The 23,891-nt window shown below is 47.7% G+C and overlaps 1 protein-coding gene across 4 annotated transcripts in view; it reads left to right on the forward strand.

The window, feature by feature from the left end:
* The window catches only part of CERS2 (ceramide synthase 2), a 51,156-nt gene that overhangs the window by 4,756 nt on the left and 22,509 nt on the right, over positions 1-23,891 (forward strand). Inside the window, exon 1 of one of the 4 annotated variants that reach the window (XM_035097720.3) lies at positions 8,692-9,114. The exons of 1 other annotated variant lie outside the window; for it this stretch is intronic. The gene's annotated coding sequence lies outside the window, so the exon portion shown is untranslated. Of the gene's footprint in view, positions 1-8,691; positions 9,399-10,126; positions 10,456-23,891 lie in introns of those variants that run through there. 2 more of the 4 variants (XM_035097722.3, XM_035097721.3) reach the window with 2 other exon arrangements.

Consider the following 23,891-nt stretch of genomic DNA (forward strand, 5'->3'; position numbering starts at 1 on the left):
AACGGTTTGACTTCACGTCTGAAGGTGCACTCCTCCATTGTCTCGCGAGATAGACAGATGCCAGAACGAGAAGCACAGTTCTCTCGCTTCCTACATTAGGGGTCCCTCCAGGCGTGTTCTTCAACACACCATTGACACAAATAATAGCACATTAGCGGTGGGTCGATACTGGGCCATCCACACAGCAGTCCTCTTTCATATTTGCTCTGCAGTGCTTCTGTAATGTAACCCCGTGACTGCCGTCTGGAGCGGAGCACTTTTGCGGGCAGCTCGGCAAAAGTAGAAGGGAAAATACAGTGGTACCTCAGGTTAAGAACTTAATTTGTTCCGGAGGTCCGTTCTTAACCTGAAACTGTTCTTAACCTGTGGTACCGCTTTAGCTAATGGGGCCTCCCTGTATACTAGGGAAGGTTTTAAATGTTTTATTATGTTTTTATATATGCTGGAAGCTGCCCAGAGTGGCTGGGGCAACCCAGTAAGATGTGTGGAGGTATAAATAGAAAAAAATATCATTATGGAATGGGAGGCCCTATTTCAATCGGAGAAATGTTGCAACGACCTCCTTATGTGGGCTGGGAAGATTGTTCCCATACTGCAGGCAGAAGACTGAGGACACGAGTTAGCAGCGCGCTGAGACGGCCGCAAGGATCAAAACCCAGAACAATAAACATCCTGCAGTGTCCTCAGAAATTTCAGGAGCGATGGTTTGCTTCACCTCAACGCGATGTTGCAAAGTGTTGCATGGCAAAGGGAATTAGGTCAACACTAGCCAGCAGCCACTCAACTTGAGCAAGGATCATCGAAGGGGAAACTGAGGACAGGCTGGGTCTCCCCAAAGAGCCCTCGAACCTCTGTTTAAAAGATAAATAGCATTTTCATTTTTGCATTTACACCTCACATTTTGTGTTCATGGTTCTCCCCACCTCCTTATTCAATCCCCACAACAACCCTGTGAGGTAGTTTAGGCCGAGAGCGAGCAGGTGGCCAAAAGTGGCACACAATGAGCTTGATGGACAGGTTCAGGATTTGAACCCTGGTCTCTCCAAGGTCCTAGTCCCACACTCTAACCATCTCTAACTCTTGCACTGGGATAGATAGATAGAGATTTTTAAAAAGCATCAAAGCACATCAGATAAGCTGGTAGGATGCAGTTAGTCACTAAAACCACATATATACCTATTTCAGCGACAAAATAGAAATAATAATAATAATAATAATAATAATAATAATAATAATAATAATATATTTCTACCCTGCCCATCTGACTGGGTTTCCCCAGCCGCTCTGGGCGGCTTCCAACAAAAGATTAAAAATACATTAAATGCTTATAGCACAAAGTTTCGGCTTCTGCCATCGTCAGTTGCTGTGATCAGATCAATTTCTGCTTTGTAAGCCGCTGTAATACACACACACACAAACACACACACAATTCAATGCCCTCTGGAAGGGATGGGGAGCAAAACGTACAGGTCAAAACTTGCCTAATCATTGTGTTGTGTTTCCACACAGAGAGATCAAGAGAAAAGGTTTATTGTAACTAAACCCAGGGGTGGAGAACCTTCTATTATTATTATTTTTAGCCCGTGGGCTGCATTGGAAGAAGAGAAGATCGTCACCTGGAACCTAGGAAACAATCGCTTGGGTGCCAGACAGGAGTTACAGACGGGTAAATTTAAGCAGAGGTTGGATGGCCATCTGTCAGCAACCCTTTAGCTAGGATTCTAGCCTTGGGTCCCTTCCAACTTTATGCTTCTTTGGCATGACCAGAGGGCATCCCCTTTAGACACCCTTGAGCCATTTCATCAGTTTTGAAGTGTGCAAGGAACATTTTCCCTTTCCCACGAACAGAAAAGCTGACTGACCCTGAGCCGAATCCTTGGTCCATTGAGTGCCATAGTGGCTGCACTGACTGGCAGCAGCTCCCCACGGTTTCAGACAGGGGCGCCAGGGCCGGAGTTTGATGCAGGCCGGCGAGGAAAGAAGCACATCTCTGTTGTCAGTAAAGCTAAACATTTATTCAAGGAAACGGACGTACAACTCGGCCTAGTGGTCTCAGCACACTTCTCGGCAGGTCTTGATCGTATGGATGTTTCCCAAGCAGTCTCAAGCTCTGTCTGGACCATCGAGTTCAGAACTGTCAACCATGACCGGCAGCAACCCTTCGGGGTTTCAAGCAGGGGGTGTTCGCAGTCTGGAGACGCCAAGGATTGAATCCGGACCTCAAGACGCTCTGATTCTGAGCTACAGCCATTACAGCATTAGGAAGAACTTCCTGACAGTAAGAGTTGTTCGACAGTGGAATTTGCTGCCAAGGAGTGTGGTGGAGTCTCCTTCTTTGGAGGTCTTTAAGCGGAGGCTTGACAGCCATTTGTCAGGAATGCTTTGATGGTGTTTCCTGCTTGGCAGGGGGTTGGACTGGATGGCCCTTGTGGTCTCTTCCACCTCTATGATTCTAGGATCTCCCCATTTGGAGAGATGCTGTCCCCCTGTGACTCTGGCCAAACTGAAACTGTAGGACACTTGAATCTCCAGTGCCCGTTTTATAGAGATTTGCGCTCTGATCTTATTCTGCCAATACTCCAAAAATATACTGGAAATTTATTGCCACTCTGTTGCTCCTAGATAACAATCCCAGTATAACACACAAAGTGGGCAGATTTTGTGTAGCAGCCATTAAAATACGACATGCAATGGTGAGCAGTCAGAATTAGTATAACAACGGTCTGTATAGTTAAAACTATGTTTTTCCCAGTAGTGATGTATGGAAGTGAGAGCTGGACCATAAAGAAGGCTGATCGCCGAAGAATTGATGCTTTTGAATTCTGGTGCTGGAGGAGACTCTTGAGAGTCCCATGGACTGCAAGAAGATCAAACCTATCCATTCTGAAGGAAATCAGCCCTGAGTGCTCACTGGAAGGACAGATCCTGAAGCTGAGGCTCCAAGACTTTGGCCACCTCATGAGAAGAAAAGACTCCCTGGAAAAGACCCTGATGTTGGGAAAGATGGAGGGCACAAGGAGAAGGGGACGACAGAGGACAAGATGGTTGGACAGTGTTCTCGAAGCTACTAACATGAGTTTGACCAAACTGCGGGAGGCAGTGGAAGACAGGAGTGCCTGGCATGCTCTGGTCCATGGGGTCACGAAGAGTCGGACACGACTAAACAACTAAACAACATACAACAATTGACCAATAGACACTCCTAGGCCAGAAGGGTTTCCTTTCTGACTGATAAATGTCCACCCAGAACTGTTCTTTCATGTATGTGTGTTTTTATATAATTTTATTTTGCCTTGAGCTTTAAAATTTTGTAATTGGTGTTTTGTTTTGATACTTGTCATTGGCCATAATAAAACGACTTGACTTGACTTGGGTCTCCCCAAAGGAGATCTCGGTTTAAGTACTGCCTCCCTGGTCTGTTTATGGGATTCCAAAAAGGAGCGTTTTTCTCGGAGAGAGGACAGTGGTTTCTGGATGGACCTTTGGTCTGATCCATAAGCTATTTTCTTGGGTTCTTAAGCAAAACAGAATCAAGCAAATTTGGGAAGGAACACCTGTTAGCCTGGATTATTAAACAGAGCCCCTGTGTCCAGTTGCAAGCTTCCAAATGAAGCAGGAGAGCTGGTGTTTCCCTGCCCAACTTGTCAGTTTCCCAGCTACTTCTAGCTGTCCCCTGTTGGAGACAGGGTGCTGGGCTTGGCTAAGCTTTGCTGTGATCCGTAAGTGAGCCGGTTTTACTTTATTACACCTTCCATGCTTATTATCTTCATGCAACAAAGATGGTCCAGGCTGACCGTCGTCTCTTCTCTTCCTTCCACCTGGCGAAATTCAAAAGTCCCTCCCAGAAAAGGAGTCTCTGGAGACACACAAGTAAACATTGCTAGAGTTGCCTGGTTGCATTCCTGCGGTGAATTCCTTTCGAGAACAAGAGCCAGCCCTCCCACATCTCTGGAAGAGGCGAGGTGGAAATTCCTGCGCTGGCCTCCCTTGGAAGAAGCCCTGCTTAATCATTGATCCGAGGGAGCCACTCGGCGGAGTGCAAGGTCTCAAGGCGTTCTCTAGACTGGGAGCCTCTCGGGGCAGAGACCTTGTCATCCTGCGCTGCACAAATGCTTAAGGACGCAGGAGAGCTGCATATTCCTGCATTGCAGGGTTGTTGTTGTTTTGCTTTTGTGCTTGTAGATATAACCGGGCGACTCCTTCGTGGGGCGGGAAGCAGAAGGTAAAAATATTTTAAATGACAATAATGACTCCTGAACCCCAGATATTTTTGCCAATTCCTGCAAATGTACACACGGCCCGAAACCTTGCAGAGCTGCTGCCAGTCAGTGTGGGCAATTCTAGGTAAAGGTAAAGGGACCCCTGACCATTAGGTCCAGTCGTGACCGACTCTGGGGTTGCGCGCTCATCTCGCATTATTGGCCGAGGGAGCCGGCGTATAGCTTCCAGGTCATGTGGCCAGCATGACAAAGCCGCTTCTGGCAAACCAGAGCAGCACATGGAAACGCTGTTTACCTTCCCGCTGTAGCAGTTCCTATTTATCTACTTGCATTTTGATGTGCTTTCGAACTGCTAGGTGGGCAGGAGCTGGGACCGAGCAACGGGAGCTCACCCCGTCACAGGGATTCGAACCGCCGGCCTTCTGATCAGCAAGCCCTAGGCTCAGTGGTTTAACCACAGCGCCACCTGGGTCCCTGTGGGCAATTCTACACTCATTTTAATATTCTTAAAATTTAAATGACTTCCCTCCTTCTCTTTCCCTGTTTCATTTTGCATATCATAAATCCCTGCATATTTTACAAAAACTAAACCATTCAGTATTCCATTATTACACCCATCATAACTTATTTACACCGTTGAATTTATCTTAATGCTGCCAACGTTTGTCAAGTGTACACAATTCCGCCCCCCCCCAAATGTATTCAATAAACTTTCCCCAATCTTCTCTAAATGTATGTTCTCCTTGTTCACTAGAAGTTAAGTCTGGAACTTAACTTCTGTCAGCTTCAGTTGCCATTCTTCTTTGGTTAGGACCTCGCTCGCTTTCCAGAGTGTGGGCAATTCTAATGGCCCGACCCAGTAGAAGACAGCTTCCCATTTTCCTGCCTGCGACAGGCCGTTCTCCAGAACCATGAGGACTAGAACCTTAACTATTCTTTTTAAAGGAAACGCCGTGGCTCAGGGGCAGAGCATCTGCTTTGCATGCAGAAGGTCCCGGGTTCAATCGCCCGACATCTCCATCCAGGTCAGTATTGACTTTAGGCCCTCTGGGGTTCCTCCCTCTCTCTCTCTGCCCCCCAGGACTCTCCCTAGACCACAGCCCTCACCTGTCCTGCTCCACCTTCTCCTGGGGTGCTTTTGACCGAATGGAGGAGCTCTACTAGTTAATTACGGATCGTGCAAGGCAGAAAAACAGCAGGCAAAGTTTGCCTTAGCACTTGGAAGAGCACCACCTGTTGAACTTCAACCTGTTAGGCTGCAGTGATAAAGGCAAAGAGAGAGGGATCCATGAAAGTGTCTCCTCGATAACAGGCCATCAATCGTTTCATCAGCGGGGATACTGGTCAGGAAAAGTCTCCTGAAGGCTAGAAACCTCTCTGTATTACGGTTATAATATACAGTGGGGACATATGTGGATTAAAATGCTAACATTTACATTGTGTTATGACCTTAAATAATTTTTAAATAAAATGATGGATTGATGTTATCCAGATAAATGATTTAGGATGTGTAAAGGTGTTCTAAAGGTTCGCTGAAAAATATGGTGGGACATTTTCTCATGCTTGGTGGACTTGCAAAAAAAAAAAAAGCCAGGAAATATTAGATACAAATACATACATTGATGCAAAATAAAAAAATAAATGGTAACATTCAGTTGAGGGCAGAGCTTTTCCTGCTAGGAATAACGGAATACAATTAGAAAAAGAACATTATTTCAATAAATGATCACAGCAGCGTGATTTTTATATGCACAAAGATGGAAAGATCCACCATTACCCACCGTGCAGTAATAGTTGCTAAAATCATTGGACGTAGTTGACCTTTTTAATCAGAAAAAAAATCCTTGTGAATATTTTCTTCAGACTGGGATCTCCTTATTGCATGAAAAAGAAAATGCAGTTAGGATATCTGGGTTTGTGGACTGAAGAAAATATTGGTTTATATAAAGCAGAATTGTTGGGTGTTCTCTCAGAGTGGATGTTTTGAATACTTCTTTGCATATAGCTGTAGAGAGAGCTATATTTATAGAATCAGAAATTCTTCTCTTCCTCCTTTTGGTTTGTGTTTTTAGTTTTTTATCTTTGTATCTTTTAAAAGTTATTTATATTTGTATCTCTTTTTATCTTTATATATTTTCTTGTCAACTTTAATAAAATTTATCGGCAGAAATAAAAGAATTCTTTCTGTGTTTTGGAATGAGACACCCATCGTGCTTTGGAGGAAACGACGCTAATTATTCTGCTAAAAGGAAAAGACAGCGATTACATCGATACCCCACTTTCCCTTCCGGGAGCTCAGGGTGACATAGGTGGTTCTCTTTCCTCTCCCTCTATTCCTCATTTTATCTTTACAACAACCCTGCAAGGTAGGTTACAGCTGAGAGACTGTGACTGGCCGAAGGTCACACACCCAGCAGGCTTCATGTCTGTGCAGGGTTTTGAACCCTGGTCTGCAAGCTCCTGGTCTGACACTGCAGCAAACAGAAGAAACAGGGTGCAGTTTATATTGCTGAGAGCTCCTGGGAACTGTAGTTTTAGGGAGTGCTGAGAGAGATTTCTGCTCAGAGCACTACAATTCCCTGCTGATAAAGAGAGCCAAGCAGCATGTGCCACCAGGTGGCGCTGTGGGACAGCAGGAAATAAATAGACCCTGGAAGCAACACCTTTAGACTAGTTCTTTATTTATATTATTTTCTCTATCTGTGTATCTGAAGAAGTGTGCATGCACACGAAAGCACATACCAAAATAAAAACTTAGTTGGTCTTTAAGGTGCTTCTGGGAGGAATTTTTTTATTTTGTTACGACTACGTCGAATTTATCTATTATTTATTTATTTATCTATTATCTATTAACTATTATTTTCTCTACGTAGTTACAGGTAGGTAGCCGTGTTGGTCTGACGTAGTCAAAACAAAAAATAAAAAAAATCCTTCCAGTAGCACCTTAGTTAGTCCCTAAGGTGCTACTGGAAGGAATTTTTTTTATTTTTTGTGTCAATTATTTTTTCTGTATTTGCAATACTTTTATATTTTTTAATAAGTTTTATTGATTTTCTTTTCTATCTTTACAAACATCTCATATCAATAACACAAGACTGCGATCTACTTACAGAATTAAAAACTACCAGTGATCTACCCCCTTTCTTGCGGTACAGGTCAAAGTTGTAGAGCTTTTATAGGGAGGGGGAAAGCCCTGTGGGTTTTTTTGGGGGGGGTGCAGGACAAAAAAAATTGAGCATTTTTAGGGGAGCCAAAGTTGTTGAGCTTCTTTGGGGGAGCCAGTGATCTACCACAGATGTCCAGTGATCTACTGGTAGATCACGATCTACCTGTTGGACGTGCCTGTTGTAAAAGATCCAGAGCCTGCTGGCTTTCTGTAAACACTTCTGAAAACAAAACGAGCCTGTGAGTTTCACAGCATTATCCTCAACGGGGTCTCCATATGGTAGAGATGGCCAAACTCAGCCCTCCAGATGTTTTGGGACTACAACTCCCATCATCCCTAGCTAACAGAACCAGTGGCCAGGGATTATGGGAATTGTAGTCCCAAAACAGCTGGAGAGCCAAGTTTGGCCATGCCTGCATATGAGATCCTGGACCGGCGATATTTACACTGTTTCATCAGCCCGTTTGTTTTTGCTGCTGTCAGTCGCGTAACACAACTCGCTGGGTGCACAAGGAGGACTAGCTTCGTGCTTTGGTGCAGCTGGTTGAAAGTCCCTCTTGTCTGAAACTTTGGAGAGCAGCTGGCAGCTAGTGGCGACCTCGCTGAACTAGGTGCAGCAGTGCTCTGACTCATCTTCCTTGTAGTGAGGGGAGGGGGAATCGGGCGTTGCCCCCTTCTTTTTCTGCTCCACCTTCCGGAGGGATGCTGCCAGCCCGTGCAAGCACCACTGCGCTCCATGGACCAAAGCACTCACAAAGCAGAAGTCCGCTTCCTCCGCCACTCCAGACTGAAGCGGCAATCAACCTGGCGCAGCTTAGACACCGGGTGGGGTGAGCTTTGATACCCCCCCCCCAACTTCTTCCCCTCCTCCTTGAGCTGCTGCCAGCCAGTGCCGACAACGCTGATCTACATGGCTCAACGCTCTGACTCGAGCGTCAAGCTGCTAGTCCTCTGGAGCGGCAGTCCAACCAGGGGTCCCTTAGCCACGTGGGGGAGGGGAAAAATTGGGGTCCCCCCTCCCCATTTTCCTCTCCCTCCCTCCAATTTCTTTCCGGAAAGAAAGAAAGAAAGAAAGAAAGAAAGAAAGAAAGAAAGAAAGAAAGAAAGAAAGAAAGAAAGAAAGAAAGAAAGAAAGAAAGAAAGAAAGAAAGAAAGAAAGAAAGAAAGAGTAGAGCCCTCCCTTGGGTAGGAGGGGCTCTATCCGGAATTCGGAAAGAGAGAGAGAGACCAACCCTCCGAGTGACGGGCAGGCCCCTCCCTCCCCCTCCCCCAAAGTGGGACAACCCCTCCCGCACCCTCCCCCGCAAGCAAAGTGGGTGAGTCAGTGGATGGCCAGAGAGATGGATGGAGGGGGAGGGGCAGCGTGGGGACGCGCCGTGCCAGGCTCTGCCCTCGATTGCTAAGGCTTGGCTACCAAAAAAAAGGGGGGGGCGATATCGAATTAATGTTGCCAATGGCTCAGCCCAGCAGCGCGCGGGACTGCTAACCTGATCCGTCCCAGGGCGACGTCATTTCCCCCCCCCAAAAAAAGAAGAAGGCTGCTTTTACTTTTCATTTATTTATTTTCTGCCCATTTCCATCAGCCCCCCCAACAAAAAATTGGATCAAAGGGGAGGAGCAGAAGCAGGAGCGAAAGAGAGCTGCTCCCCCCTCACCTCCCAGCACCACCCCCCCTAAAAAGAGAAGGGGAGATTCCGCAGAGATCTGTGAGACTTCCTCGTGCAAAACGTGAGTGTGCTGGATCTCGGCGCCCCGATGCTTTGCAACAAGTTGGGTTTTCCTCTCCTCCTCCCCCCCCCCCGCTTTCCTTCCATGAGCTTCTCTTCACACCCCACTCAAAAAAAACACCCACCCTCCTCTCTCTTTCCAATCCTTCCCCCCACCCTCCCTTGCTCCGGGTTCAGGAAACTGTGAGCGGAAGGAGGTTTGTGTCATGAGTAACTTTGTGGCTCCCGGGGAGAAGAGCGAGGCTCCTCTTTGCGCGTTTCCATTTCAGCTGCGCTGCGCCTAAGGCGAGTTTATTCCTAACTCTTTTTGGGGGGTTTGTGTGGTTTTTTTGTTTGGTGGGGTGATTTGGGGGGGGCGGCACCATTATTTATCCCCCCTTCCTTTTTTGCCCCAGCTCTTCTCCCGCTTTCTCTGTTCAGTCATGTAAACAGACTATAAACCGGATCGATAGCTTTTCCACGCCGCCGCCACTCCCGGTTTAAAGGAAAAATACTCGTGGGCACTTTCTAGTATGTACGGTATTACTCGCCCTCCTAGGAGACTCGGCTCCATTGATTTCATGGAGTGTTTTTTTTGGGGGGGGGTCTGGTTTCGGATCGTGGCCGAGGCTGCGATCCTCACGCCACTTACTCGGGAGTAAGCCTCAATGGACTTCCGAGTAGGCATGGTCAAGGCCGCTGCAAAAGCTCTGCTTGCTATCCAGATATACTTGCAGTTGACCCACCGCCATTAAGGGCTCACGCATTAATCGCGGGGCGTCTGTACCGCCCTTCGGTATAGCGCATCTGCTCATCTTACCGTGAATTCGGGCTTTTAAGAGAGTGTTTTTGCATCGGGTCGGGTGCGGCCTTTACTCTAGAGTAACCCCGGCTTGTTCTGCGGTTTGGAAAGGGGACTCAACTCCCGACGAAGCCTGCGGGCCCGGCCGGTTTGACCCGGGACTCCAGGAGAGCGCTTACTCGGGAGTAAGCGGGCTCCGGGGCTCAGCGGCCCTGCACCAGGAAGGCCGGGCGGGAGCTCCAGGATCCGGCGGGAGGACGAGTCTGCTCGGAAGGAAGCCCCGCGAGGCTTGACGGCGCTTACTCGCAAGTAAAGTCGCGCGGGATCGGGGCCTCGGAGCTCCGCGCACGGGGCTTTGAATGGCTACACTGTTATTTGGACATGGGGCGGATCCTTTGCTCGGAGCGCCCCTCCCTCGCTCCCTCCCCCGCTTCCCAATGACTACATATCCAGGGATTTTTTTCGGGGGGACGGGGACGGGACCGGCAGGATCGACCCACACTTACATCCACCCCACATTGCACACGGGTCGGATTCACTGCGGGAGGACTAACCCCGGAGGTAATTCTCTTTTCTCTCTCTCGGAAAATTAAGAATTGTTCTTCTCCTTTTTTATTTTAAAAAAAACCCTGTTTCCTCCAGAATCCTATTACTGTATATTGGGGAGTTTCCAGGTCTTTCCTCCTCTCTCCCCCATCTATAGGAATCCCCACCTTATTTCTCCCCCCAAAAAGCCTTTTTGCATCTATAGGAAAAAGTTTGAAAGGTACTTTGTAGAGCTGAACCTTTTTTATTTTCGAGGCAAGTGTGTTTTGGAGGTGCAGGGAGAGAAACGTGTTTATTTCCAGAAAAAAAGGTTTGTCTGACTCACTTATTCCCACTTGGGGAAGGTTTTTCCTCCCCTCTCTGGGCTGTGAGGGGGGAACAGGCTTTGTTTCGAGGCTTTTGGGGGTTCCGGGGAGAACTCCCTTCAAGTAAATGTTCAGCAAAAGTGGGGGGCGGAAGAGGGGGGCAGGACAGGAAGAGTTTGGTGCCCCCACCCTTAAATTTCCACCCTTTATATCTTTGCTAGGTTCCCCCATCTCTCTCTTCTCTCCTGATTTATGGGGCCCATTGTCCCAGCCATAATGCCCCTTTCTCTGACAGCGTTCTCCAAGAATCCCGTGCCTTAGAGCCATGTTTACACATAACCATGCAGAGTTTGGGAGAGGTTCCTGGCCTGCCTCCCCGAAGTGTGTTTCATCACTGTAGGATATAAGTTTATCTTCCTCCAGAGTCTCCCTTCCTTCTCTCTTCTGCTCTTTCCCTTCGATCCAGGAAGTGCCAGACTCCTTTTTTGAGGCCTACACCAAATCTTTGCCACCCTGATATGTGTGTGTGTGTAAATCGAGGGCACCCTGGAACCGGTTAATGATCCTTGATCTGGGTGGAAAAAATGTCCCCTCTTGAATGTGGGCATGGCAGGCCAGTTCCCCCCCCCTCCTTCCTTTCTGTTTGCGAAAGCACAATTGCGGCACCTCGGGTCTGTCCAAACTAAACCGATACTTGTGTTGTTGTTTTCTAAGGCCTGCCCTTCGGGGTTTTCAGAAAGGAGAGCTGTGCATGCTTTTGAATGTGGCACAACTGAACCCAGCCTCTGTTTGCTTTTCTAACTTTGCGAAAGGCTGTCGCTGTGGTGAGGTGAAAAAACAGAAATATTGGTGTGCAACGGCCTTTGCCCAGTTGCCGCGTAGGATTAAATCATAGGGACTAGCATTAAAAAAAATGTTTCTGCTGCATGATTTAAAAACTGCTAGCTTTCAGGCCTGCACAGGCTGAGGCCATAACCTCATTTTTTTATGGTGTGGGGCTGCAATCAGCGGACTCCCATTCAGAGTAGATTGAAATTAACCACATTTATTAACTTCATTAGGTCTACTCTGTGCAGGGGCCTTGGGAATACTTTTTGTTTTGTGCATTTATTTACTTTGGTGAAGGGATCCTTTGGCCCTCCAAGGTGTCGCTGAACTACAGTTCCCATCCTCATGCTTGGTATGCTTGCTGGCGCTGGTGGGAGTTGTAGTTTGGGAGCTTCAGAAGGGCCAAAGTTCCCCCACACCTGGTTTCCTTGAAAGATTTATCCATTGCCTTCTAGGGTAAGTGATTTTGGGGTTTACCATCACTTGCCATTACCGTAGTTACTTGCCATTACTTGCCCTTATTATTGGCAAGCCCGAGCTGTGCACAAAAGTTTCTCTTGTGACCTGTTGCTGATTTCAAAGTTTGGACTACATGGATTCCTAATTTACCTTGATAAGACTGGGCTTTGCCACCCCAGATCCTGGCAGAATTTAGCATGGAAATACAGTAGAAGGTTTCTAGAGCAAGCAGCAAGGGCGAGTAACCCAGTTTTCTAATTGCAGGGACAACTTGTTTGTTTATTTTTTATGCTAGCATGAACTCATCTTCTTATATTGGATTTTACACTGTGTAAATTTCCTTTGGATTTCCTACAATGCAACATTGTATTCTTAAATGTTTCCAAACTGATTTGGTGTGGTTACCCTAGTTATCATAATGGCAAATCCTTATTATATGATTAAGCATCAATTATCCTTTACACAAGAAACCCTCATCTTAAGGAATTAAGTCCTCAATATACCATTTTTATCCACATTCCATATCCATATCAGTCTGATTAATCCTCGTTATCATTGGGTTGGATCCAGCGTTAGTCCTACTCAGAAACTAATAAATGTGCCTAATTACTGTCCATTAATGAGTCTAAGTAGAATTTAGTTAGGTACCACCCATAATGAATAGTCTTTACCATCATAACAATATTTTAATATGCATCTGTCCTTATTTTAGAGAGCAATCCCGTAACAATTACAAATCCATATTACACAATTAATCCTTATTTAGTGGAAATTGCGAGATTATCTTTCTACTCTTACATGTATTCTGCACTCTCAATAAATCCGAAAACCTTTTTCGCTTGAGTCAAACAGCCAGGCATAGCCTCCATATTTTAAGTGAATACCTGGCCATATTCTTAGGTGTCTGTGTTTAGTCCAGACTGTAGGCTGGCTGAATTATTGGCAGCTAGCAGACAATCAATTCTCTGTGACAGGCAGTTGGAAACATTCAGCCTGTCAGCTCTCCGAAAACCAGCCATTGCTTGGCCACACTGTATATCTCTCTGTGTGTGGTGTATGGTCTTTGAGAGGCTGTCAGCAAAGACAACCAAGTATGGGCCATCCATATTCAGAAGAAGGATATACAAAAATATTTTCTGCCTATATACAAAAAAAGGTAAGGCTGTCATCATGCTGCAATTCCCCTAGCCACCAATAGGTGGTTACACTTTGTCTAGTATAAAAGCCTGCCATAATCCTATATAATAAAGTCCAAGTTGTCCCTGCGTCCAAGCTGTCCCGTGTGTCCCTGGGTCACTGCGCATGTCCCCCAGAGACACAGGGATTGGACGGAGGGACAACGGCCAACCGCCGCTCCGCCAACCGCCGCTCCGAAGCCCAGTCTCATGCTGGAGGTGCGCGGTGAGGCGGCGGGGGAAAGAAGCGCCCCCCCGGCAGCCTTGCCGCGCACCGCCGGCATGGGACTGTGCTTCCTCGGCGAACACAAGCAGGCAGACAGCCCGCCTGCTTGCCTTCCCCGAGGAAGCCGAAGCGGCAGCGGGCGCCGAGGGAAGCCGGCTTTGGCTTGGCGGCGGCGGGAAGAAGGGAAGGAATTCCTCCCCTTTTTCCCGCCGCCACTAAGCCAGTCCCCGAGCCGAAGTGCGGCGCGGCGGGGGCTTTTCGCCGTTTGCCTTCCCGGAGCGAAGGGGGAGGCAAACGGCGAAAAGCACCCGCCGCGCCGCACTTCGGCTCGGGGACTGGCTTGGCGTGCGCGGCGAGGCGGCGGGGGGGGGGAGGAGAAGCGCTCCTCCCCCCCCCCGCCGCCTCACCACGCAGCGCTGACATGGGACGGGGCTTCGGAGACCTTCTCCGAAGCCCCGTCTCATGCGGGAGGTGCGCGGCAAGGAGGCGGGGGGGAGAAGCGCTCCTCCCCCCCGCCGCCTCGGCACGCAGCGCCGGCATGAGACGGGGCTTCGGAGACCTCTGAAGCTCCGTCCCATGCCGGCGCTGCACAGAGCAGCGTTCTAGCGCCTGTTTTTAAACGGGCTGAATTCCACTAGTAATAATAATAAGTATACATTGTATTTCAGAAGTTCAGCAGGGAGAGAGAGGGTCCTCCTGTTTGACCTCAAGAGGGACTTCCACAAAACGGCCCACAACACGGAACTGGTGCGTCCGAGCTGAGCTCCAGGGGATCCTCAGCAATGACTCTCCCCAAGGCCCAGGGCCGTCTTTAGCATATGCAGCGCCAGGGTGCAAAAAACTGCCCAGCGCCCCCAATTTTTTGGGGGGGGAGGAGAGGCCAAAGTTGTCATACTTTATTTAGGGGGGCAGCTCAGAGTTGTTCAGCTTTTGGGGGGCACGCAGCTCTCTCCCATGCCGCTGTGGGTGGAGGGAGGGAAGCTGCGTGCCTCGTGTGAGCAGCATGCGACGACCCGCCAATCCCAGGTGCGCAGGAGGACGGAGCCGGCTGGCTGCCTCAGCGCCTGCAGCAGAAAAGCCTGTGGCACTCTGCCTGGCTCTTCAATCCCCTCTTCAATCTCAGCCTGGCGTCCCAGAGAGCCTGGCGCCTGGGTGCCCCGCACCTCTAGCGCCTATGGGTAAGCCGGCCCTGCCAAGGCCTCATATGGTTAAAGCATCCCAAATAATCCAGGGAACTGTAGTTTTCCCCTCACAGAGCTGTGATTCCCAGCGCCCCTGGTGTGGAAGTGATCTTAGGATGGGGCAACTACCGTATGAGGAAACCTTGCGGAACCTGGGTCTTTTTTTTGCTTCAGGGCAAAGGTGAGCAAATGAAGCTGAACGTTGGGAGATTTGGGGCAGATAAAAGGAAGGACTTCCTCATGCAGCGCAGATTTGGACTGCGGAACTCCCTCCCACAGGAGGCATTGGTGGCCACCAACTGGGGTGGCTTTATAGCAGGATTAGACAAATCCCCAGAGGAGCAGAGGGTTATCATTGGCTAGTAGGAAAAGAAGGCTGTTGGGCTCTTCTGACGTTCTCATGGAACCTCCACATCCAGGGGCAGTCTATCTCGATGTCACGGTTCCGAGGGAGATTTGGCCACTGTAAGAACCATAGGCTGGCCTAGGTGGGCCATTGGCCTTATCCAGCAGCCTCTTCTTATGTCTTAGGTGTGGGTGAGTGTTTGGAGAGTTCCCTGCAAAATAAAAAGAGGTGCCTTTAGAGAAGCAGGTGTTTTTTTAAGGAGTTCGTGGCAGATCTACAGTATTGGACATGGGGAATAAATGACAGTATAGTTTTCTTGAGCATACGCGCTGCGCTTTAATGCTCTTAATGGATTCGACTGCAGTTACCTGCTTGCATCTGATCTTGGTTGGGGGAGAGAGGAAAATACCCTAAGGGCAAGTTTCAGAGCTTTTTGTATATGGATTTTTCCACACTCCTAAACCTCCCATCTCTGAAAAAGGCCATTAGCAGGATCCCCCCCCCCCAGGTAAGGCAACTGCAAATGCCTATTATTGGGATTTCACTGATGGCTTGCCTCGATAGCCTACTTTTTCCTTCAAAGAGCATGGTTAATCCCCACAACGACCCTGCAAAGGAGGTGAGGCTGAGAGGGAGAGTCGCTGGGCCCCCAAGCGCTCACGCAACGAGCTTAGTGGCCGAGCTTGAACCCTGGTTCCTCCCAAATGGTGGTCCAGTACTCTAAGCACTACACCACACTGCCTCTCGATGGAGAGGCGCTTGCGTAATCGGCTCAGGTGCTTTGGAGAGCCTCCTCGGCGCAGCATGAGTGCCCTTTGCATCAGGATGAGGGCCCTGTTGAGCCCAGTGATCTGTTTACTCAATCTGTTTTAAGAGACGGGTGTGCATTACTTCAAAATGTGGTCGGCTAGCACTGCGTTGATTGGGGGGGAGGGCTCTGCAGAATGGGGCTCCTTACCTTTGCCTCCCCCCAGTCCTACCTTGACTGCACCTGGCGCTAAAGCCAAGAGCCCTCAGCCACTCTTGGTCGCCAGCTACCAGTCAGTGGCTCTTTGCAAAATTCCCCATTGGAGACAATAGATCTCATTCGGGAGAGTGCTGCTTCTGCGCTTTGGGTCCTCCTTTTGGGGTTCCAGTTGAAGCATGTGTTTGGCCCCTGTGGGAGCAGGATCCTGGGCTAGATGGGCCCCCATTGGCCCGATCCAGCAGCCTCTTTCTATGCCCTTGCATTCTCAGGGCCCTTGCCAGCTTCAAATATGTATTGCCTAATGAAAAACAAATTAGCTTTCTGTTGGCACCACTGAGCAAATGCAAATAAATATTATGGAAGTCGGCTGAGTCTCTTTTTGTTGTGTACAGGTAATTAAGTCTAGCATCCGTTGAGGGAAAAAAGCTTTACATTTTTTGTGCTGGTCTTTGCCAGTTGGCAGCCTCTAGGCAAGATTGATGTGTTCTTGCAGCTCTCTGCCAATAATAATAAATTTAATACATATTATTATAATATTTATTAATATTATTGCTATTATTATTATTAGCTGTAGGAGCGCCTGCAGCTTAGTCACAGGGCATTCTCTTCGCACGCAGACAGTCCCAGGATCAGTCCCTGAAATCTCCAGGCAGGGCAGGGAGAGAGCCATGTTTTCAGACTCATGAGGACTAGAATCTTGCTCTATTTGGAAGAGAAGTGCTGTAGCTCAGTGGTTAGGACACCCGCTTTGCCTGCAGATGGCCCCAGCTTCAACCCCTGGCATCTTCAGGCCCCTTGTCTGCATTCCTGCAAAGCTGCTGCCAGTCAGTGCTGAGCTAGACAGTATCTGGGTCTGACTCGCCCAAAGCCCTTCTCCTCTGTTAGCATTTTAATTCGGCCCTTGATTCAGAACCGTGTTTTTTCTTTTAAGGGGGAGGGCTGTAGTTCAAAGCATCAGCTCTGCATGACAGACGTCTCGGGTAAAAACCCTGGCATTTGCAGGTAAGCCAGAGTTTCCCCCATCCGAAACCCCACAGAGCCGCTGCCAGCCAGTGTTGACAAAACTGAATTAGATGGAGCAATGGTCTGACTCAGTGGGAGGCAGCTCCCCATCCTCCTGTCTCCCCAGTTCTGTGTTTCTAAGGCTCCACCCATCCCTGTGCTACCAACTCTGACTGGCAGCCTCCAGATCTTAATAGGTTTGACCTCTTTGGAACCCATATCGGGATAGCCTGCTGAACTCGATGGCCCTTCAGAAGGGCTCCTCTCCTGTCTGGATAGTGGAGCCTCCATGCCCAAGAGCAGTTGCCCTTAGAAGGCCTGTCGCTGTGGGAAAAGCACCTTCGTATCCTGCTTTTGAGTGCCCCCTTTCAAAACACCTGAGTTGGCTGCTGCGGCGACCAGGCCAACTCATGATAGACGTGCTCCTGTCTTGCTCCCGGGTCTCGAATGCGGGGCTTGCTGTTTAAAAAGCAGGGCTTGCTGTTCAGGAAAGAAATGACCGTACTTTTCCATGTATAAGACTAGGATTATTTACGTGAAAGTAATGCTTAAAAATTGGGGTCGTCTTATACACGGGTAGTGTTGCGGGGGGGGGGGACGGGTGATTGGTTGGTGCTGCGAGCTGGAGATTGTCAGCGGTGGAAGTGAGGGTGATTGGTGGCTATGGCAATGGCCTGTTTTGATTTGCTGTGGGGCAGGCGATGGGCGGCCGCTGGCTGCGAGCGGGTCAGACATTTGGTGGTCTTTTCATTGCGCGTGATAGGAAGCGTTGTTCAGACGGGTGAGTGATTCTCGGCAAACCCCCCCCCCCCGAAAAAAGCACAACAACGCTGGACAATCTCCCCCCATTTTCTTAATTTTGAGTCCCCCAAAATAGAAAGCGTCTTATATACAGGGGCGTCTTATACATGGGGAAATGTGGCAATATATCTGCCGGATCCGTTGAAGCAGTCATCTTTTGGAAAGAGCAGTGGCAAGGACATAATTTCCCCGCCTTCCTGAATTGTGACATGACCATCGAGGGCGGACTCCGGCCCCCTGAACCGAAGGCTTAAAAGATAAAACAAAAGTCAGCTACCCTGCGAGGAGCACCCAACCTCCGCTTGCCGTCCTCTGTTTCTCTCCCCACCCCACTCAAACTCCTTGAAACTTTTTCCCAAGCAGGTTGGCCAATATTTGTCCTGGCAATTGAAACCCTTTTGGGGATTGCTCCATCGGCGTGGGGGTGGGGGAGATAGCTTGGGGGCGGTACGGGTAGAGGCTGCTGTCAGGAATGGTCTCCCTTCCAAAGTTGCTGTGCCCAGCCAGCTGGCACAAGACACGGGAACCTTCAGACACTTTCTTAAACCCACAAGGATCAGCGGCGTGTACCTCTGGAAGATGCAGAGCTGCCAAGACTGAAATGGCTGCTTCTGATTGGCCAAAGTCCCTTCTGGGCCACCTTGCCCCCCCCCAATGGCATGCTGATGGTGGGCGTGGCCAGCGGCGAAAGTGGGCGGGGCAAATGGTTATTTATTTTTAAAAGCTTTTTCATATCGCTCTCTACAGCCCCAGCTGTCACTCTCTAATGGTTTGACTTTATCCCCAAAGGCGAAACTGCTAGAAACTCACAGATATATAAGCCCAGGCATCAAATGCCTCCTTAAACCAGGGTTATAGTCGGCAAAACAGAATGTCTAGTTGCCATTTTTGGGCAAGACTGCTCTAAAGTCATTTTTCAAATGATGCACTGACTGCAATTGGTTCTCAGTTAAACATCCGGCTAGTTCAGATGACAACCTTGAGTTTGATTATGAACTTAAAGAAGAGAAGTCACTTGATCCCGGGAAAGTCCATATATATTGGCCTATTCCGACCTGTTTTTCTTAATGGTGACACAGACCACTCATAATTTAAGAATATTCATCGCAACTGTGAGCAGGGCAATGGGGTGAGTGAAGACAAGCGACAGCAATTGACTAGGAGGCTGTTCTCTGCTCCTGCTCAAGGCTGCACAGAAAAAGCATTTTGGTTCCCGAAATTCATTCCGATTGCGCAGGTAAATGGACAGAATTCTACAGGGCGGGGTATTAGTGTGTGAAAACAATCCAGATCCAACGCTCTCCCAGATGGCGGAGATTTTCGCTTGGTTGCAAGGGGCCGATAGCCAGGTGCAAAATTCACCTGGGGCCTGGTGAATTTCGAACACTGCAAAGGCACTCGCCTCCGTTGTCTGCCAGATTTACGTATAAGCTAAACAAGTTCTAGCTTAGGGCCCCACTCTCTTGGGGGCCCCCCAAAAAATGTAAAGGAAAAAACCACGATGTGTATTTCCAAAATATAAGATAAAAAGCAAATAAAATAAAACCTTTGTACAGCAACTGTGTTTTGTGTTGTGTAGGCTCCTAGGATGTAAGTCATGGGCCCCACCTGCTCCCTAAAATATCACTGCTTTGCTCCTTTCTATATAGAGGGTGCCTACATTCTGCATGTGCAAATGGCTTGAGATACCTATTAGGTCCATAAATTACCATAGAGCATATATTCAACACAAAAAACCAGTGACAATTTGTTGTTGGCAAAGGACAGCTGGGCATATAAAGGGCCCCGTTACCTTCAGTAGCTTAGAGCCTCGTCAAACCTAAATCCGGCCCTGGCCCGGGACAGGCGGATGCCAAAAAGATGATGGAAACGCCTTTGATTGTAAAAAGAAAGAAAGAAAAGAACCCAAAGCAGTAGAAGCACAAATAGGAAAATTTAACGGCAATAAATCAAGACCTTTGAGGAGTTAAAATAGACTAAAAATTAGTCAAAACGTGCATGGGCTTTCTAAGCATCTGGGTAAACATGTGCTTTTGGCAGGTGGCAAAAAATATGTCAATATTACCTTGGGTACGCTAGGTCAGTGCTCAGATGAACCTCCCTGGCCTCCATCTGGGGTGAGTTTGAGGATGGATGCCAGCCTGGCAGAAACCGCCCCGGGTGCAAAACTAGGATGGCAATGGCCTGGCGAGAGAGCTTCAGTGCCCCTGGCGCAGAGGTTTTGCGTGGAGAATAGATTCGTGGTGTAAATACCGTGCTTTGCTGAAGAGGGACATGGCAGTGTGGCACAGTGGTTAGAGTGCCAGACCAGGACCTGGGAGGTCAAGGTTCAAATGCCCAGGGAGCCAAGAAGCTCCCTGAGTGAACTTGGGCCAGCTCCTTGTTCTCAGCCTTACCTACCTCGCAGGGTGGTTGTGTAGATGAAAATGGGGAGAGGGAAAACTATATCTGCCACCTTGAGCTCCTCGGAGGAAGACGAGAGGGGCTGGAAATCAAGTAAGTGCAGAAATAAATAAAATGTGTGGACAGGGTGGGTTTGATTTAAATCACAATTTAAATCACTAGTCAGTAAGATTTGATTTACCATATTTTTCCATGTATAATACCAGGGTTGTTGTTGTTTTTTACCAAAAAATTAGTTTTAAAATTGGGGCTCGTCTTATACACGGGTAGTGCTGAGGGGTGTTTTCTTAATTTGGAGTCCCCCAATATAGGGGGCATCTTATACATGGGGGCATCTTATACACGGGAAAATACGGTAAATCAAATTTCTTTTACAGAAAGACTCATTCTTGCTGGTATAATCTTAATATTTACACAACCAGAGGAAGATTTCGTTTTTGGAATAATACATTTTCAGAGTAGTTTTTACAGTTATATCAAAAATCACTGATTTGGTTATACTCTTAGAAAAATATAGACCGATAACTATGAAATTATTGTGAGGTTTAATAAGTTAACCGTTTATATTTCGGCAACTTTTCTGCTATATCTTTATTGGAAGGAGAAAAATATAATCATTTCCTTAATAACAACTTGAACAATTTATTTGACTAAAACAATAACATTATAGCATATGTATCCATGTTTGTTAACTGATGTGGTTAAACAATTTAAAAAAACTGAGTTTTAGCATGCATGAAAAACTTAAAACAAATCCTTATTTCCTGATCAATAGCCTTTGGACTATCATGTAATTTAAATAGAAAACTATCCTCCAGAAGCATTTTCTTTTAAAAATCCAATTTTAAATTTTTAAATACTTATTTTTTAAATATATTTTTTATAAAATCATTAATTTTTATTCACCCTGGTTTGTGCTCTCTCTCTTCCTTTCCGTGTCTTGCAATATCCAATTAGTGCACCTTTTAAAAAGGCTGGCTCCGCTCGCATTAAGGTGCCTATCATAAAAATGACCTGCTTTTGTTTTTCTGGCAACTTAGCGCCAAATCGGTTGGGGAGAAACAGCCTGCTTTTTTGTACTAAGTCGGTCAGCAAAACTATCTGTGCCTTTAATCTTCCTCTATTTATTTCCCCAACAATAGACAATCCTGCCCTAGTTTCTGAAGTAGGGGAATGTCTGATAAAACGGATCGTCTTTTTCTTTCCTCTCCCCTCCCCTCCCTGCTTTCCTTTCATGCCTGGGTCATTTTGCGGAATGTTCCACTGCGCGCAGGAACCTTTTCCTATCTAGACAGGCTGGATGCGGGTATCAAATTAGCCAGCGTTCTTTGTGACCGTTGGGCATGCGCAAAAAAAGGAAGTTTTATCGCCCTCGGTTTGGCGATTTGGCTCCCAGAGGCCCTGGGGAACACAGGTCTGTTTAAACATTATAAAATGAAATAACAGATTACAGTAAAATATATATCCCTCTCTCCAGAGGGCAAATGGGGACAATTAATTTGTGAAGAGCTTAGTTCTAGGAAACAAGTGGCCCTTCTTTGTAAACAGTGGCATTGTTTAAACCGGGACACTGTGTTGAATTGTATGTTAGCCTGGCTTTGTCTGCCATTAGGATTTTGTTTTGCTGGAATAAAAAATTATTATTATTATTCCGCCTCTCTCGGCCTGAGGCGCTCTCTCTTGCCGTGGCTTCCTGCATTTGAAAAACTGCATTTTAGTGTTGTTGGGTTTTCCCCCCCTTGCAAATATTGAAATGTGCTAAACTGGACCCTTGTCAGAAGCCAGAGATTTTCTTAAAACAGAAAACAAAAAGCAGCATATTATTTGTACTCTGGATAGCATTGGGGTGGTTACGCCTGGGACATGCTCCTTTGTCCGTGCATAGCTCATCGCTGAAATCCTGTAAGTTTGCATACCCCAAATGTTGTGCCCTTGGTTTTTAAAAATACATAAATTCACCCTTGGTACACTTTAATAACACCCCCTCCAGACAGGAATAATACGGCAACAATTTAAGCTAACATCAGAAGAGTGTGGCTGCTGGATTAGGCCACAGGGATGGGCCATTTTTAAAAGATGAGAGCAGCCCGGTACTTGAAGCAGGTGAGATTCCCCCAAGGACCTGGGAATCAAGGTAGACTGCCTCTGGGCCTGGAGGTTCCATAAGAACAATAGTCTCCAGCAACTGTTCAGAGGCATTACTGCCTCCCACCGTGAAGGCAGAGCACAGCCATGGCGCTAGGAGCCATTGATCACTTTATCCCACTCAAGTTGGTGGGCACCACTGCCTCTTGCAGGAGGGAGTTCCGCAGTTTAACTTTGGGGAATTGTCACAGCTGATAAAAGCGGAAGGATGTCCAGACCTTCCACTCTAAATCCACCATTGATGCCCCATTATCGCGCTAGTTACAGATGATGGAATACAACACACACCCAGAAAGGCATTGCCAGCTGCATTTTTTACCCATTTATCCATTTTTTCTCTCTAGCCAATTAGCCGATTAACAATACAGCAAAACACCAGCCCGTTAGTTAACAATCACACCCGCATTTTCCGAGGGGCATAATTTTGCCGCCGGTTGAAAAAGCTATATCGATTGGCGACTTGACTAAAGCAGCTTGGCGCCTTCTGGATGACGTGGCCATTGGCGGGAGTTGTAGTCGAAGCGCTGGTGCTTGCTGATGGGAGTTGTAGTTTGAACTGTCCGACGGGCGCCAGTTAGGAGAAGGCTGGACTTTACTCTGGTGCCTTTCCCGAGGGTGCGACTCGAGTGTTGCAACGTCGTTGCTGCTTCCTCTTTGCTTCCGGCCTTGTGGGTTGGGCAACATCTGAAGGAAGCGTGGCACAACAGCTTCTCGGGCTGCAGCAATTCGTAGCAGTGCGGCTGCACGGGAAAAAGCCTCTGATCGGTCATGCCCTGGAATTGGGGTGCTGTTCGGGGTTTTTGCAGTGGCATAAATGAGTTCTGTTTGGGAAGGGCTTGTAGCTCAATGGGTAGGATGTCTGCTTTGCATGCAGAAGATCTCAAGTTTCAATCACTTGGCACCTGCATGGCCATGCCCATAAGTCAAGAGAAAGTTTTCAGAATCACAACCTTAACACATTGGAGAACTGGGCGCAAGCTAACAAAATGAATTTCAACAGGGGCAAATGTCAGGTTCTGTCCTTAGGCAGGAAGAACCAGCTGTGCCAATATAAGATGGGGGACACCTGGCTTACTAGCAGTTACATGTGAAAAGGATCTAGGAGTCTTGGTGGACCCACAAGCTGAACATGAGTCGACCATGTGATCCATCAGGAAAAACATTTAATGCTGTTCTAGGCTGCATCAACAGAAGTCTAGTGTCAAGATCAAGGGAAGTCATAGTCCTGTTCTATTCAACCTTGGTCAAACCACACCTGGAATCCTGTGTCCAGTTCTGGGCACCACAATTTTAGGAGGATATTGACAAGCTGGAAGGTGTGCAGAGGAGGGCGACCAAGATGATCAAGGGTCTGGAAACCAAGCCTTATGAGGAACGGTTGAAGGAGCTGGGTATGTTTAGCCTGGAAAAGAGGAGACTGAGAGCCATCTTCAAATATCTCAAGGGCTGTCACAGGGAGGCGGGAACAAGCTTGTTTACTCCTGCTCCAGAGGGGAGGACTCGAACCCATGGCTTCAAGTTACAAGAAAGGAGATTCCGACTAAACTTCAGGAAGAACTTTATGGCAGTAAGACCTGTTCAGCCGTGGAATGGTCTCCCTTGGGAGGTGGTGG

The sequence above is a fragment of the Zootoca vivipara genome, chromosome 16 (assembly GCF_965207765.1).
Source record: "Zootoca vivipara chromosome 16, rZooViv2.hap1.1, whole genome shotgun sequence".
NCBI classification, from domain to species: domain Eukaryota; kingdom Metazoa; phylum Chordata; class Lepidosauria; order Squamata; family Lacertidae; genus Zootoca; species Zootoca vivipara.